Below are 19,032 nucleotides of genomic sequence, written 5' to 3' on the forward strand. Positions count from 1 at the left end.
TCACCTACCTGCTTTACGTACAGCCTTCATGGTCAGACACTGAATCGGGAGACTACAGTCAAAGACTTAGGAGTCATGTTAGATTGTCAACTAACCTTCAAGGAGCATGTGTCATATGTCACCAGTAAAGCATCTTCTCAGCTTGGCTTTATTTTTCGCTTTGCTAAAGATTTCAGAGACACTTCGTGCTTGAAAACGCTTTATTGTTCACTAGTCCGTTCAACACTGGAATACTGTTCAGTAGTTTGGGCGCCGTTTTACAACAATGCCATGAATCGACTTGAGTCTATTCAGAGGAGATTTGTTCGCTATGCTCTTCGTTGGCTACCCTGGAGAGACCCTGTAAACCTCCCTAATTATGAAAGTCGTTGTAACTTGCTGAGCCTACAACTTCTCAGTGCTCGCCGTGACGTCGCTAAGGCTGTCTTCATCGCCGATCTCCTGCGTTCGGACATTGACTGTTGTCCACTTTTGCAACAGCTTAACATTAATATATGACGAGTCAATTTGCGAACCCACTCTTTCTTTACGATCCCGACTTCTTGCACAAGCTATGGTGCAAACGAACCAATAACTAGCATGTGTAAAATTTTCAATAAATGTTATAACTTTTTTGACTTCAATGCTTCCCGTGCTAGCCTTAAGTATTTATTTTATAATGTTTTATCATCCTGATTAAGTAAAGATAAATGTTTTCTGATTAAGTTTAAGTATATATGTATCTGTAGGATTTTGTGTTATCTGTTGATACGAAAAGAAGAGGTTTTCCACACACTTGAGAAGGGGCAAGTTTGATCCTTCTGAAGTGGGTTTTTCCCTCTCAAATAAATAAATAAATAAATAAATAAATAAAAGTTCTGTCGGAACTTTATTTGAACTTTATGTAACTTAAAAATTCTGTCGGGACTTTATTCGAACTTTATGGTACTTGAAAGTTCTTTGGAAACTTTATTTGAACTTTATGGAACTTGAAAATTCTGTCGGGACTTTATTCGAACTTTATGGAATTTGAAAGTTCTGTGGGAACTCATCTGAAAACACTTCACGTTTTCTTACTACTAACCAGTCACACCGCGGAACAAACTATATAATCGCGCCCTTCTTCTATCACAGTCAGGATCAAAGTGAAAGAGGCGATTACTGATTTTCCTCAGAAAAGTCCCAAGGTATGATTACCGGAAATGGAAGTTCAACGGATTTTGTTAGTCACGATCGTGAGAGATCAAATAAAGTATCTCTTTCCCTCTTCAATCGAACTCGGTCTGTCTATCTTGTTCCCTTATACAGCTAACAACTTTCATAACCATCCCATTCGGTTTTCTTTATCCGAGGAACGAGAAACACGAATAGTGAAACTCTTCGGAGAAGCTACGTAAGCAATACGTTTTCGCTAACCTCTTTACGCATAGGCAACTGACTTGCATACAAGTTGCAAACTACAATTCGTTTCATTTAGCTTAACTTCAGTCCATTTCAGCTAATATTATAAATTGAACTATGATTAATTTAAGAATGGATATTTGAAAATAAACAAGAACAAGTAACACAAATATGATCTAGAGAAAATGTCTACCGTTACAACACAGACAAACAGACATAACACATTGAATATTTCCCATCTGTTGAGTACACTGTGGTGGGTAGTACGCGGATTAGATGGCGGTAGTGTGTAAACGTCAAATGCAAAGGAATTAACTATGCGCGCCGAAGGTGGCGTTACTACCAACTAAGATACTTTTAAATTGACCGTTAAATGCGTGTTCGATGAACAACTTGCGAGTGTTATGTCTGCTTATCTGTGGTTACAACATTAACTTTCGTTATTCATTTGTGTGTGTCTGTATTCTCTACTCCGCTCACGGGAAAAAATCCGATCTCCGAAATGAAAAAATTACTCATGATTTCATGAACACAGCGTATTTTCATGTTATGAAAATACACCATGAATAATATTAATGATATCATGAGCAACTTTTGCGTAACGCTGCAAACATTTCCAAAATCATGAATCATCCGAGTTGAAATCATGAGCTAAATTCATGGGTTTAACTTTCAAACCAAAAAACGCAAAAAGAATAAAATAAAGCATCAAACTGAATTCGAACCAAGAACCTTGAGATCATTGGACTCATACTTTGACCACTAGACTATCAGTACTTGTATAAGATGGAAGACAAAAGGCGTATAACAGATACCTATGTAGTGCGGTTTATGAACACGGTTTGTCAAGTACGTGTAACGCTTGTAGCGGTCCTGATTCCACTGCATTATGAAATCATGAATTTCCATGACGAAATCATGAACCATTGTTACGATTTCATGGGATGGCAAGTTTTTTTCATTTCATGATTTTTTATTCATGAAAATGGAATCGGATTTGTTTCCGTGCTGCTTTACACTTGCGCAGGCCTAACATCGTTGTACTCACACAAAGTTTACCTAAACTACGGGTGATTCCATTATTCGCATGACCATTACGAATAATTTTATGCCGAAGAATAATTTTATTATATTACTAAAATGAAAGTCTGATAGCGTCATTTTTGAAGTCTCAGGATGAAATGAATATAAAATCCGAAACTTCTATTTTTCCTGGGTCCCAGATCATAAAAATTTGTGTTAGTCTGAATTTACTTGGAACCCTTCACAGGATCTCTTCGCCCTTTTTTTCGAGTTCCATTGGAATGATCCTAGAATTTCATCGTACTTATTTTCTGGAGTCCTCTAAAATAATCTTGATAATATCCAAACTTTTCCAGCAACATTCTAAGAGTTCATAGCATTGTAATCTCTCATAAATTACTCACCAATTCCACAATTCCCTCACACTGGTAATAATTCCCAAGAATTGGCATAATTTTGTGTCTCATGAAAGTTTTAAATATTCTTAATAATATCCTTAGTGTACTCTTCAGAATGACACACTCTTCTCAGATAATTCCTTTTGAACTGCTTTGTAGGTAAGGTCAGATTTATTTTGAAATTATCTTCAGTATTTCCAAAGTACTCAAGTACTTTGCCAAAATGGCCTTGAAAGTCTCCCAGAAATTGCGCATTCCGTCAAAATGTCTTAAAATTTTATTGAAATGAATCTTCATAGAAACATTGGACAGAATTCCATTGAAATTATTCATTATCATTTTCTACGTTTTTTCTTCACAATTGTATTTCCTATATTCACAAAATCTCCATGCAATTATCATCAGAGTTGACAAGACAATTGACACCGTCTTCAACCAGAGGTTGCACAGACTGAATATTTAACACTAGAAAACGGACAACACACCACACCCAGTAGATCAGTAGATAAATTTACAGGATGCCAAAATTTGCACCGGCTACAGCGGGAATCGAACATTCACATCGTAGCACTCACAATACGCCTGAACGACGGGTGATTTCACAAGGAATTCACCTCACACCTGTGAACTATTTTCAGAATTACATTAAACTTCCAATAATGTCCAACGTAGATGGCCTTTCATAATTAAAGTAGCAAGTTTGGATTTGTATTTTTTTATTAGAGGATAAAACAATTGCAGTGATATTTATAAAGCAACATGTTTAAAAATCTGGGAAAATCTGGAACATATTTAAAAAATCTGGAAATATACGTGGTCTGTCTATGAATATGGCAAGACGACTAACAATCAGGAAAATCCAGATAAATTTGGAATACTGGCAACGCTGTGCGCAGAGTGAAAGACAAGCAAACTTTGTGTTTGCTTGATTCTCACTTTGTTTATTTTAGAAAATCAGTACATTGCTCGCATTGAGTGATCAGATGTGCATTGGTGGTGGTGTTTCTACCGGCTGTGATTCATGGCAAAATTAATGAGACGTTCGACCAACACCAGACACAAAACTTTGGAATAAAAATTTGAACAGTTTTCTCCTCGTGTTTTCTATAGTACTAAACGCGCCGAATTGACAATATTCCCATAGTTCTATGTTTACGTTCTCCAACTAACATTTTCAGCTTTATAAGCCAGGATTGTGCTGTAAATTAGCTGAAAAAAGCTGCAGATACAACTACAAGCAGAAGCTAGCAAAATAGTTTTGGAGAGCGTTTACTCAACTTTTTCACAACCATTATTCAATTTGTCAGTCGCACTGAATATCAGCAGCGAATACACGGTAATGTCACTTCTGTGCAAATATTAATCAATTTTCAATTTGTAGCTTCAAAACAAAGTTAATAAAGCAAATATATTACTTATTTGATGGCTTCTACACGGTAAGAAAAAAGTACCCAAAATTAAGTTCTTTTCACTCATCTCGGCACTATAGTACAGGAACCCAAAAGTAGGTAAAACGGGTCAAAGTAATTTTCATTTACTTGTGTGCAGTTCGTATGGAATTTTCCACTGGCTATTTAACCAAAAGTAAGTTAGTTGTGCCCAACAGTAGGTTAATATGATTATACTCAACGTTGGGTTCCCACACTTTAGTACCCTTGTTGGGTGGTTTTGCTTCTCCGTTTTTGACAACATAAGAAGGAGAAAAGGAGACAAACTAGTCAAAAGTAAGTAAAAGTGAACTGGCCGTTGGGTAGTTTTGTCTTACCCTGTACACAACCAACCATTCTTAATGAATACGGCCGAGTGTCATCACTCCAGTGGAAGGTGCCAGTATCTGACTTAAGTAAAACGATGATGTAACGCTTAAAATCTGAATTCAAAAATAATATGGTAGGGTTAAATACCCCATTTCAAGCCTATTAAGCACAACCCGCACTTAATCTTTCTTAATCTGGCGCAGTTTAACACCAAACGGAATGTTATTATTACTGATGGCTTCCAAATTTATTTATCTTTCTGTACGTACGGTAAGATTTGATAAAGAGAAACCAATCGTTGAGATATTGTCCAAAGTCTAACACTGCTTCTTGATGCCAAACTCGGCCTACGGATTCTAAACTCGGCCTAACACATTGAAACGCCATTGAAACGCCAATGAATTCACTTCGGCCTATCGGATGAAGATAAAAATTGATTCGGTCGGAGCGCTTCTTTTTTTTGTGAATTATGGGTGCAAACCTTCATATCACGCGTTTTTATTGACTTCGCTCGGTAGCTTATTAACTAAAGTATCGTACCAAACGCAAAATTGACTTGTTAACTCTGAAATCATGGATTTATTTGAAGTTTTCTGCTCGATAGGCGCAAAATGGGCGATTAGGCCGAAGTAGTTCTCTACCCTACAACAGAATTTGCTTAATCTCTGCAAATGATACATTGTCATGATACAGTGTACATGAAACCACAGGACTGTTGCAACATGTCATAACATTTTGTTACATTCAGCTTATTAGATTGCTCGTTGGGAATGCTAATATCAAATAAATAGCAATTCCGTTGCAGCCCTCCGTTTGCGCTTTAATGGAAAGCAAATACTAATTTGCGAATGGCAACATTTTCATTAGCACGCTCGTATAATAATATGCCGCATCTATTTTTTCCTACCACCTACAACATGAATACGTGAGCAGTGGTCGGCAGCGTCGCACTGTCACTCATTTGCATCACCACTAATCGAATTCATTAAATTAGAATATTTATTGACAGCATCAACAACAAAAACACAATGCTTCGGGTAACAATCGGGGTGGATAACCATAATAGATAAAACCTCAGCGGCTCTTCAGTGGACGCACTCATTTGGAAACGCATGTGTATAGCTATGTGTATATTAGAGTGGTTCAAAATGTCGATTTTCCATATTGTTATTTATTTGTCGTCAATCTTGTTTGTAGACCGTTTTTGTTACATTGAGTACCTTAAACCAATGGCCAATCCGACACTGTTGTTACCATTCTCTGGAAGGGGTCGGTCGATTCCAAGAATTGTTAAAGCATACAGAGGAATCCTCTGAGAGGATCACTATCCGGTGGTTTCATGTTCTGACAACATTTCAAATGTAACTATATATTTGATCAATACGTACCGTTTGGGGTTGCAGTCCTTCAACCTTTCATTTTCATTTTCTCCAACATTAGATCCTGCTAGGCCTTCCGTTGGATCGTGATGTAGGTACCGGATCTTTCTTCTTTTTGAATCCTTCAATTTTCAGCAGCTTCAGAATGACGGTAGTTACCTCAATGGTGATGAAAGCTGCCAATTCCTTATAATTGATTGCTTCCAACAGACAAAATAAACAATATTTCGGTTCCTCGTTCACAAGTAAAAGTCACTAGTTATCGATCCGAGTTTCAATCCTCTACTTGATCCACCATGACAAGTTTTTCGGTTTTGAGTTAGAAAACCATCTGGATACATGGGATTAATATACAAATTGCCGTGAAATTTTGTAAAGTAACGTGTTATGATTATTCGTTTTGGTGACATTAGGTCACACGCACTGTCACTGTTATGAGCAGTCTCACTAACACTTGTGAATCAAAGTTCCACCTTTGATTGACAGAGACGCTGTTATCAGTGACGTTTTACATTTGTATGGGAGAAGGGAACAGTTGCCAGTCTTCTTAATTTGTATAGTCTTCGCTTAAACGCTAATTCACTTGAACTCACTCAGTTTTGTCTTATTACAATATGTAGGAAGCATATAAATAGTTTAAATACATAGTTCTCCTAGCTATCGATAAGTGCAGAAATATTGCTTTAATTTGATCAACCCGACTCGCACCTTCCTCTAAGTTGTCCTTGCTCGCTTTCTACTCTCTATACCCAATTTTCACACTGCCGTACTCTAAAGCAAACCCCACACGCTTCATTATATTGACGTGAAGGGGAATTATTGACAATAATATTGATGATGTGAATTCAGAAATATTGTCAATCTCGATATATTGACATCAATATAGCATGTATTGACAATACGATTATTGTCAATAAAAGCAATCGTGTAGGGTTCACTTAACGGAACTATCAACTCTATACTTTCATGTGTGTTGTGAATGGGTGCGATATCCTACGCAGGTGTGGAAGCTGCCTTCCTGCACATTCGGTTGCCGTCAATGGATGGCAATCGATGTCCGTCGGCACTAGATTGCGGAACAGAGACCGACTCTTCATCTTTGTTCTAGTTAATTGGTTCTTCTAATGTGATGATTGCGTTTAGCGCTAATTTACAGGATACCCTTTGTGGGATTGTTTTGGTTTGAATTTAAAAATTTGATAACCTACCTACTTGAGCACCTAACTACTTAAACTAGGTTGCCAAATCACGAATGATCTGGTGGTTTGATCGCAGACAGGCGACTCTGAACCTTTCCAGCGTGGAAGTCTTTCGCTCCTCGAGTGTTTGAAGACCGGCCAGGTGGTGAATCTCAGAATTACGAGTTCGCGGTGGACTGTTAAGGATCATTCTAAGGATCTTGTTTTGGATCCTCTGAAGCTTTAAGTGGTGGCACTTTGCACAACTCTCCCAGATTGGCATACCATACTCAATAGCAGGCAGAATGATTTGCTTGTGGACAGCAAGCTTGTTTTTGAGGGATAGGGTGGACTTCCTGTTTATCAGAGGGTAGAGCGACCTGATCAAGATGTTACACTTGGTGGATGTCTTGTCCACATGGGATCGCAATAGCAATTTGCTATCGAGGGTGAGACCAAGGTAGACTACTTCACTCGACCATTCAATGGGAGTGCTATCAAGATGGATTTTGACGTTAGCAGGCGGAACAAGCCGAGGAAACAGAATGGTTTGTGTTTTAGCTGCATTGATACAAATCTTCCAGCTCTTAAAATAGTCGGACAAAACATCCAGGCCTGATTGTAGTTTACTCGCCAGAGCACGGATCACTCGACCCTTATAGATGATGGAGGTGTCATCTGCGAACATTGACAGGATACCACCACCCGGCAGGGGAGGAACGTCTGACGTGAAAATGTTGAATAGGATAGGCCCAAGCAGGTTACCTTGAGGGACCCCTGCATCAACGTTGAACGTATCAGAGGAGACATTGTTCAAGTAGACCTGGAATGATCTGCCCGACAAGTAGTTTTTGATGATCTTCACGAGGTAGTTCGGAAAGTTGTATCGATGCAGCTTGTACACTAGACCATCATGCCAGACATTGTCGAACGCCTTCTCGACGTCCAACAATGCCATGGCAGATGTATTGGAAACGGACTTGTTCCGCTTGATGATGTTAGTAACCCGTGCGAGTTGGTGGATGGTAGAGTGGCCTTTCCTAAACCCGAATTGCTCTTTGAGAAAGATGTTATTATCATTTGAAAACACCAGCAGACGGCTGAGTATCAATTTTTCGAATAGCTTCGAGATGGAGGACAAGAGGCTGATGGGGCGATAGCTTTTGGCACTGGTAGGGTCTTTGCCAGGTTTGTGAATTGGAATAACTTTGGCTAACTTCCAGCATGCAGGGAAGTAGCCAAGCATTAAACACTTGTTGAAGACCACTGCAAGGTGCTTGAAGAAGTCAACACTCAAGTTTTTCAGCTCGAGGTTGACCACTCCATCGACACCAGCGGCCTTCATGTTCTTTGTTGATTTAATCGCTGCTATCACCTCATCAGCCGATATTCTACTTTCGTCAGGGACAACTACGGGGGTGGCAGCGACACTAGCCATTGCCTGTGATACTGCAGGCTCGTGGGGACTCACCATGGCGTGGCCAAGGTTATGTGAATTTACAAAGTGTTGTCCAAGAGCATTGGCCTTTTCAAATGGGGTTATTAGTAAAGATGGGTCCGAATTTTGGTTAGGAGAGGAAAGGGGAGGAATGGGCCTCGGCTTATTTTTCAAAATCTTTGCCATTTTCCAGAATGGCTTAGCACAATCTGGGAGAGAGCGAATCTTGTTTGCAAAATCAATATTTCTGAGATCCACCATCCTGGCTTGGATGATTTTGTTCAAACGGTTGCAATTGGTCTTCAGGTTAGGCAGCCCAGTACGCTGGTACTGCCTACGAATCGTGTCTAATGAGGTCTTTAGTAGGCCTGTCAAGGTTCAGAGTATTACTCACCTGTCTGCATACTGGCACATGTAGCTCCCTGGCCCGGGAAATTGCTTGATCGATGGAGCGCAGACACCGGTCAACATCTTCGGACGATTCCGGTTGGACATCGTAGTCTACAGCGGTGTCGACGCAATGTTGGAACTGACCCCAGTCAACACGATGATAGTTGCGCCGGAAAGCTTCAAATCGATTTACGGAGGATCCCACCTCAGTCACCACCGGGTAGTGGTCCGAGCTGAGTTCCTGATAGGTGATAGGTTGAGCGATGTTGTTGCCCATGTTGCTGATGAAGATATCGATGGTAGCGTGAACACCGGACCGACTCAACCGGGTGGGAGTTTTCGGACTCAAGATGTTGTACTGCGCTTCCTGCAGGTCGTTGTTCAGGATGGTGCCGTTTTGATTGCGCCGATTGTTGCCCCAAGCTTGATGTTTGGCGTTCAGGTCGCCAGCGATGATAAAGTTTTCCCGTCGTCGTGTTAGCTTGATAATATCTCGTCGCAGATCTGCTGCCGATCCGTCCCTGATGTTGACTTGTTTGGGGCAGTAAGCCGCGACGATGGTGATGGGGCCGATAGGAGTAGAAACTTCCACCCCTACGGCTTCGATGATCTTCAGCTGAAAGCTGGGCATCAGTCGACAGCAGATGTTTCTCCTTATTGCAATAGCCACTCCTCCTCCTCCAGAGTTGGTTCGATCTAGCCTCACGAGCCGGAAATCGGGAAGGTAGACGTTTGTTTCAGGCTTCAGGTGGGTTTCAGTTATGATGGCAATGTCGATGTTTCGTTCATTGAGAAACTCAACAAACTCGATGTTTTTGCTCTTCAAGGAGCAAGCGTTCCAATTTACGATCTTGATGGCTTCACGGTCCATACTTAGTGACAAGGGACAGGGCAGCATGAAGCTGTTCAGATCGAGTCTTGCAGGTGCGCAAGATGATGATGACCTCGGCCACGAGCGTCACAAGTTCCTCCGAGGTGAACGGAGAATCGTCGACAGGCTCACCTGAGACAACACCAGCGTATGATAAACCAGGGGCGGTGGAGGGACCTGGCATTGGCTGGGCAGCAGCAGCAGCGAGACGATGCTGGACTGTTCGATTGTTAGGAATACTCACATGCTTGACTTGTTGGTTGTTGAGCGGAAGTGGTTCTAAGTTCGGAACATGTCGACGGGGCTGGAGAGCTGGGTACTGTACTTCCGTGCGTGCAGGAGGCGAACGATGATTACGGAGGCGACCGGGCTGATTATTGATCGTAGCCTTCCGACGGATATTGATGAACTCCACTCGCTTGGGACATCCGCGATTGGAGGCTTGGTGGTTACCACCGCAGTTGACACACGTTGGCTCGATGTCATCATCTTGCTCACAGGACGCAGTCGAGTGAGTTCCAGCACACTTGCCGCAGATAGTCTTCATATGGCAGTTTTTGGTGCCATGGCCGTAGGAGAGGCAGTTCATACACTGCGTAACATCACGATGTTGGGATTTGTAATGCTCCCAACTGATGATGACCTGAAACAGGTCCCGGATTTTGGATCTCAGAGCCGCTAGACTGGTGGATCCCTTCGTGAAGTGCACCAGGAACAACTGGTCACGGAAGCTGGTGTTGTGGTTGGAACGCCGGTTTATTGGGAACACCGCCTCAGGTTTGAGCCCAAGCCGCTCCAGCTCGGATTTAACCACAGCCGCCTCGAACGACGGTAATCCACGCAATACCAGCTTCAGTGGCTTGCTCGATGGCAGATCGTGCGTGAAGAAGTCAACGTTGTTTTCCTTTAGGAAACATCCTGTTTGATTGTACTCCTCCAGGCTGGAGCACATGATTTTGGTGCCGATGCTGCAAAGCTTGAAGCGAGGCAGCAGCTTGTGTTTTGCCAGTTCGGCACGCAGCTTGGCAACATCCTTCTCCGGCGTGAAAAGCGGGGGAATCCGCTCTCTTGCAGCGATGGGAACGACGTCACCATCGCCATTTTCTTCGGGGAGCACCGCAAACTGGTTGGCTTGCAGTACCCGTTTTCCGGCGTCATCCTGCGACGCGCTGTGCTGGATTACCACCTTCTTTGAAGGGCCCGCTGCTGAATCATTGGTACGTTTACGCACCATTTGTTTCGTGTTGGCAAGTTGCAGTAAACTTGCCAGAACGCGCGAAGGTGGCGACGCTTCCACGGCGCAACGCGACAGCACAAACCGAATCGAAGCGAGAACTCGAGCGAAAAAGAAAACGAACTGAACAGCTCAACAGTCGAGCAAAGAGTGGGTTAAATAAAGGAAAAAAAAGGAGCTACTTCAGCGAGTAACACACATCAAATTTCTAAAATAAAGCCTTATCTGACAACATTTATTTCTAGTGATTATCTGCTGTTTTGTTCACAGCAGAAAAGTTGAACACCGGCCCCACTTCATAGGTTTTCGTCGTGCAACGCTGATCCATCAGTCGTGTATCCCACGCATACTGGGCGGGCTTAGGTGCAGCCAAAATCAGTTCCGTCAAGAACTTTTCCTGTGCTCTGTCAATTCTGCAGCAATTGAGCGAGGAACCAACCAGTGCTTGGTGCTAATTAGATAAACTGGCCAACTAGATCGCGGTGCAGTTTTTCGTGGCCGGACAGCCTATGTATGTGTCATAAACGACGGAACAGATCAGCTGCTGGAGGTCTAGTGACTGAGGTGGCGCTGTGGCCCTAATCTCGCGCATTGTGGTTGCCCTGCCAGGTTGGTTGACGTTCCATTTCAATGGTCACAATACGCATTAGTACTGGTGGTGGACACAGCGCGGTTTCTGGTGGTGGACGAAGCAGACCGGATACTAAGCGGGAATTTTGCAATTTGCAATAGAGATAGGGGTAAGAGGGGCATAGTGAACAGGCGAGGCATAATGAGCATCCCGCACTTCAGTCCCAAACCTCTAATTGTTTGAAAAAAAATTGTAGTAGGTTCAATATCACCATTGTAATGATTAATGACCAATTAATTTGTTTCGAAACATAAGAAATCCAAGGTTAATGTACAGAAAGCTCATTATGCCCTACTTGGCTACTATGCTCCTCCTCCCCCTACACTGGTTTTTGACGAAGAAGGGCCTGAATTTGTTCTTTTTGGCTACGTTGAAGAATTTCATGCGGCAGAACAGTGCCTTTTCGATCCGGGAAGATGCGTTTGAGTGGAAGAAAGAAGACAACAGTAGAAAGGCTGGATTAAAAGTTTATTTTGTGTGCAGACTATGTACGGATCGAACAGGTATTGAATCCGGACAAGATGAAAGCCAAGTGGCAGCAATAGAAGGAAGCTGGAGCGATAGAGATGAAAAAACGTACAAGACAGGAGAACGAGCTACGGACGTGATAGGCTAAGGCTCTGAACCATGTGGTGGATTATTTTAACTTTTGGTTAAAATTTGACAGATGGAAAGTTATCGATTAACCCTGCAATCCGAGCGTGGCTATTTCTGACAGACAAGAAGTTAAATGTTGACAACCGTGGCTGAGTTCTTCTCGAAAACCGGTCGATTGACAGCACAGGGATTTTCGAACATCAAAAATAACTTTCGAAATGTCACTTTTAACCACGAGTTAAATTTAACTCGGCAAATGGTTCACAGCCTAAGAGTGGAAAGCTGACCCAGGATGAGCGCTTCAACAGAGCACCTTAAGCTGGGTTTAGACTAGGCAAGTCAAATGATCAAATCAGTTGAATTCAATTGGCTTGAAAAGTTGAGCCTGGTTCAACTTTGTACAATTCAAATGAGTTGATCAAGTCAGTTGAATGGCATGGTTTACACGTTCAATTCGCGTTCAAGTCAGTTGAATTCAACTGACTTGATCAATTGACTTGTCCTGTCTAAACCCAGCTTTAGAGTAAGAAATGTAAGAAACGGATATTCCAAAACCGGGCAGCTGCTTACTTCTAGTACGAATTTATATATGATGTTGATAATTTAATGATTAAACGAAAGAAATATGCAAATATTTATTTGATAATGTTGTTTTCAAATCAATCCGGATCAAATCAAGTATATCATCTCGACACAGCATTCCCTTTGTGGGTTAGCTATTGATTGTTGAGCATGGCATTTCTGTCCTTCTGAAACATGTGTGATAAAGCTAGTTGTACTAGAGCACTGTTCGTTTTGACTTTCAAAGTGTTTTGAAGATTTTCTGAGTAAATTGCATGACGTGTTTTAGTGAAAACAGCACCGAACGAGTTGAAGTCTCTTTCCATAGAACATTGTGTTGCTGGAACTCCAAGGACGATTTTCGCTAGCGCCCAAACCTGTGGTTCGTCATACATTTTTGTTGACCAATAAGCAATAACACTGAATTTTTGATCAGCACCAATCCGCTGTTGATACTGAATTGTGCGAATTTTCAACTTAAGGGTTGTTTGCTGTGTTTTTTGGGGAGTTCCTGCGCCTATAGTTTTAGTCAAATAATTATTCAAGCTAAACTGTTCCGGTGTGGAGGATGACGATACATTGTTGGAATTAGAAGGTCTTGTTGAAGTGCTGGGTGTGATACGACTGAATGTTTGCATAAGAAATTCCTGAAAATATAAATTGAAAAATTCAAACTCAATTTTGATTTACATTTTATATTTGACAGAAGATTGATTTATTCAACTGTTTTTTTAGATTGCGACTTAAAATCAACTATTCTATTAAGGGGTGATCCTTTTAGTACATCATGGGGGAGTGAAAAGCAATGTATAAGGTATAAGACAAAACAGGGATGGGGGGGGGGGGTTGAATTTTCCCTTATTTCGCGTGACAAAACAGATGGATCCTAAATACCATCAATAATTACAACGATTTCTTCTTTCTGTGAATTAGAAAGCAGGTTGGATCCGTTGAAATTAAATCTTGGATCAAAATAAATGGCAGCACGAAAAATGTTGTTGCAAAAAAGTTTTTGCTGTCGGCGATCCATGGCAGATATAATATGGGACTTGAATCGGTAAGTGATACGCGACCATACGCGCGAATCCATTCAATATAAAAATCGGAAAAAGTAAGCTGTAATTGCTGAACGGCTATGGTGCAGTTGAAAAGTGGCTCGAATGACACTGCATACTCTTCGATAAATGCCCACTCTTTAGAGAGATCTGAAATAAAATCATTAAAAAATTCACATTCAAAAGACCATTTTATAAAATACATGTGTATAAGAAACAAATACTTACCAAGTTCTGTGTATTGTTTTCCCAAGTTACGGAAAAACTTTTTTCCGTCGGTCGAAATTTTGTGATCGAAACACTTTTTGAGCATAAGGACACTTCGGTTCTAGAGTACAAACCACCATTTTTGCGTCGTTTCTGAGGATTTGCTTCGTATGCATCAATATGATTGACTTTTAGGTTGGTTTCGTTTCAGCTGACTCGGCATAGCTCCTCTTCCGGCTGCTGATACCACTTGACTCTTGAGTATCTACCCCAGACTTAATGCCATCTTCAGCCTGCATTTCCGAATCCATCGTGATGGAAGAATTGGATTGATCATCTCCAGAAAAATTTCCGACCATGCTATTTCACTATTTACGAAAAACTAAAACTGGTTACGTAAATATTTAGCTGTAGCGAACAAAACACGTTAAACTGAAATGATTCTTTGACAGTTCGCTTTAAGTATTCATTCACAAGAGGTTCACGACTATGTCACGCAATGTATTGAGGCTAATGAATCAAGTAATGAATAGTTAAGACTCAAGCAGCTCAGTTAAAAATGGTTTATGAACCAGATAAACAAAAATGTATTGAATGAACCGATTCAGATTATTTTGAACCAATCCTGCTCATATGGTTCATGAACCAATTGCGTTATTGTGAGCAGAGTTATTTTTCTTTGCTCATTGATTTCCATCACTGCTCGGGAGGATTTCTTCAATGGAACGCTTGCTTACTACCTCCGTCATCGCACTAGGCATGTTATCCTGGCCGGCGATTTCGAGTAGCCCCTGCCCTTAGATCAGCCGTGCAATAATCACGGAACGCACAATCACGTCTCGATCGCATCTACGTGAGCGGTGAACTGCAAGAACACTTTCGAGCAGCACACATCCCAAGTAACATTCCCAAAGCTAATTTGATTTATTTAGGTTTTATAGTTGATTTCGATAAGAATTGAAAATATAACATGCACTTAAGGCGGTTTCGATTAAGTAATATTGGTTTTTTGTATGTTGCGGTTTTATAATATCCTAGAGAATCCCTTGGAGAACACAAATAAATCTTCGTTTTACTTAAGAATAGTCTTGCTTATAACAACTCTTATGATGTACTTGAGGATGTTGTCTGACGATATGATTTATAATGGCAATAAATCTACCTCATAAGTACTGTATAAAACTCCTTGAAGTATACATTGATTTACGCAAGTTTAATGGATCTTATTCAAGAGCACGACAGAACAACACATTTTCTATAGAAATGGAGGCAAACAAATGGAAAAAAAATTAAATCAAGTGGATCTTTCAAAAGAAAAGTCTGTAAAATCATATGCTAGTATTTACGGTGAGGACTTCATTACAAGTAACGTACATAATCTTAATCATTTGGTAGATGATTTGAAACGATTCGATGTTCTTTCCAAATTCAGTGAATATCCCTTTGAAAGTAAGTTGTATCAAATAAAAAATATGATTCGAAGTGGGCATAAACCATTGGCACAAGTTGCCAAACGTATCTGTGAGTAACATCAAGTTTCCGATTATTTGATAATGCGACAAAACATAACGACACGCTGGCGTTTTCTGGTTTTCCGTTGAAGTAAATAACTGACTTTTTTGAAACACCTATTCAGTCTAGAAATTTGAGCATCTTCTATTCCAACTGTGAAACAACAAATAGAACTGAATATGATCCTTCATCAATTAAGTGGCAATACCGTTGAGAGACACAGGAACAGTATTCACTTCATACTTTATGTTAGTCAGACATTTGCAGGTATTAATGTAAAATAAAACACCACATCATTCACATTTTTGTGCCACATTTTATTTGTTGGATCTTTAATTACACATCATTAATTTTCTTCTTCCTCAACATGTTCACCTTCAATAGTAGAGTTATGATTCGCTTGGTTTTCATCGTTTTGTTTGCTTGATTTATACTTTAAGTTCTTTGGTCGGTTCTTATGCTTTGAGTTTTGACATTTAGAAATTGTTCTTTGTTTGCTGTTCTTCAAAACCGTTTTAAAAAAATTTCGCAGTCCACTTCCGAAACGTCTCTATCTGCACGCAGAATCAGATTTAAAAACAGCTTACGAACTTTCTTGAAAAATTTCAACGGTACTTTTCCTCCAGCATCATTGGACATCGATGGTTCTCCATCACGTCGCTCAGCATTGCTATCAGCTAGTCTAGCTGCTCCTGTCCATGAGCACTGCGTTAGAAACTGTCGCGTGAAAAAGTAATCGATCAATTTGTAGCAGCAGTCCATTCCATGAGCTTTTCCATTATTGCCACAAATAAAGGTCATTCCGGTTAAAAATTGCTGCATTCGTTTCTCATCACCCAACATTGTCTCCAATGCATTCAGTTCGTCCAAACAGGAAACAGGGGAAACGACGTTTTCAGTGGCATCCCAACAAACAATTTAAGCTGCAGATTAGCTTATACAGCCTTAATTTGCCTTATGCAGCTAATTTTTGCCTGTATAAGCTAAGCTGCAGCTAAAATTGTTTGTTGGGATGTTCCGTTAACCCAACTGCCTTATGTGGTTGATCGTCATTGGTCAGCAATTCCATCACATAATCCATAGTGGTCTGCAATCGAGCCATACTCTGCAATTGCTTGGCTTGGTTCTCCAAAATACGTTTTTGGTTATCAAGGACTGCCTTCAGAGGGGCAGCATCCGTGCTAGCTGTTTCGCTGTCCAGTGCCATGTAAATGATTTGTGACGAATCGTTAACTTGTCCCTCAGAAATAGTGCATTCAGACTCAACATACACTAATTGCGGGTCGCTTGCCTGTGTTGTAAAACAGAAAAATGTTCAAAACTTTGAAATATTGTGCAGCACCATACTAACCATTGTTTCCAAGACGATACTATCGTTTTGAACTGTAGCTGGTATATTCTCAGGTGCTGGTGATGAAGGATGAATCCAGGCATTGAAATTTGGTGGCACAAATGCATGGGAAGTTTTGGTCACATTCCTGACTTTCTTCGTACGTGGCGGCAACGCTCGCAGGTCTTCCACTTCGGTGTCTGATTTGCTTTCCATCCGATTAACTTCCAAATCGGCTTCATAACGTGTATTGAACTCACGTTTGTTCACACAATTCATGCGTTCCAAATTTTCTTCAGGCAAGGATGTTTCCACCTGCGACAGCTTTCCAACAAGGCGCTTTTTGGGCCAGCCTAAAATCCCTTTTGATTCCCATCTACTGGGAACAACACTCAGGCAGGTTTCTCCACCCTCAATAGTTTGCACAACCTTGAAAGGCATCCTATGAACAAAGAAACATAGTTAGTGTTCGTTTGAACTCATTAAAAAAAGAATTATTACCTGGTTGAATAAAAAAAAAACTGACGACGCGTAGAAAAAGTTTCGTACAGGTACAAACGTAAATAAACAGCTGTCAAACTGCTGCTCACGCAGCACGGTGGGTGTTCTTATTCAAGATTTCTATAAAACCTCGAATAAAACCAATTATTTTTAAAGTTTGTATAATGGAGAGTGAATAGTTTTGTATATAGCAAAATAATTTTATTTGAGAATAATTTATATTGTTTGATACTAAGTTCACTTATTGTTATTTTAACCAAGTCAATAAATAATTAATGGCGATTTGGTGATGCTTTTGCATGCAAATGATCGTTGCCATACTTACACGATTGAATATTCAATGGAAATATTGTATAAAATATCGATCAAAGCTTGATTTTTTAATAAAATACTGCAAAATTAATGATTAGGTAGCTAACTGCAACTCTGTCGGTCATTTTTTATCAAAATAATTTATGATTTATTTTTATTTAATCTTTTCTAAATCTTTCTATTTCGCATTATTTTAATGGCGATATGCTTTTATCTTCGATTTTATAGTTGATATTAACAGTAAATTTAACAGGGCAGTAAAATTAAATGCTCAATATGTACAAAAAATAATGATTTCCATTCACTTGAAGCTATAGTATATTCATCACTCAAAATTGTTCATACAATATCTGAAATGGCCATCAAAAATTACAACGATTCAAGATAATTTTAGCTGCATTCAGTTTTATTTGAGATTTGTTTCATGAATCACACAGCGGTCCATTTTTCACGAAGTAAATTTAAATTCTTCAAGTGTTCTTGAAGAAGCATCGAATAAATCTATATATTCTTCATGAACTCTTATGCCTGCTTTGAAGTTGTCTTTAGAACCATAAAAATACACGTTGAATAAAACCAACCAGTTTTAAGAAAGTTTAATATAAGTCTTGACAACATCTTGTAGGGTGGGCCAAATTGAATTTGTAAGTGTTGTAAGAAGGTTTTATTACGGTTTATGAGATAGTTTAGCTTTAAACCTGGTTTTAATGGATTGAACTATAAGCTTTCTTCAAGAAGATAGTTAATTTAATATTGTTACTTGGGATGTGTGCTCATTCACCGACCACAAAGCGTTGACACTCCGAATTTGCCTTCCTCATCTTGGACAGGAGCCTGACCGTTGGTTCTGGTCTCTTCGGCCTCACCTTCTGACGATCTCGCTTCTCCTATAAGCTCTTCTCCCACATCCTCAAAACCAGACTGGAGCGAGTGATGAGAACCCACAGTGTTTTGAGCAACGGACAGAAATGTTCGAACTCAGAGTGAAACATTTTCCAAGCCACTCTGGCCCTCAAAGATCTCATAGCCAGTCTCCGTCAGCATCGTCGTGCAAGGAAGCTCGTCAGTTTTGACCTAGATCATGCGTTCGATCGGGTCCGGCACTCGTTTCTAAAGGGCGAACACGAAATTATTGCGACACCGAAAATGTCATGCCAATTTTCTTATAATGTTTAGAATCAAAGCAAAATTTTAGGGTAGTTTTATACATGTATTTACTTCAAAAATCAAAAGAAAAGTTAATCGATGGAGCCTTGAGTGTAAAATTGAACGCATTTT

General features: G+C 40.3%; 1 pseudogene; it reads right to left on the bottom strand.

The window, feature by feature from the left end:
* Positions 1 to 15,957: 15,957 nt before the first annotated feature.
* LOC135707326 (uncharacterized) lies at positions 15,958 to 16,818 on the bottom strand (annotated as a pseudogene).
* Between the last annotated feature and the right edge of the window lie 2,214 nt (positions 16,819 to 19,032).

Source organism: Ochlerotatus camptorhynchus, unplaced genomic scaffold, assembly GCF_037179485.1.
Source record: "Ochlerotatus camptorhynchus isolate MF236.1 unplaced genomic scaffold, CSIRO-AGI_Acam_v1.1 ptg000024l, whole genome shotgun sequence".
NCBI classification, from domain to species: Eukaryota; Metazoa; Arthropoda; class Insecta; order Diptera; family Culicidae; genus Ochlerotatus; species Ochlerotatus camptorhynchus.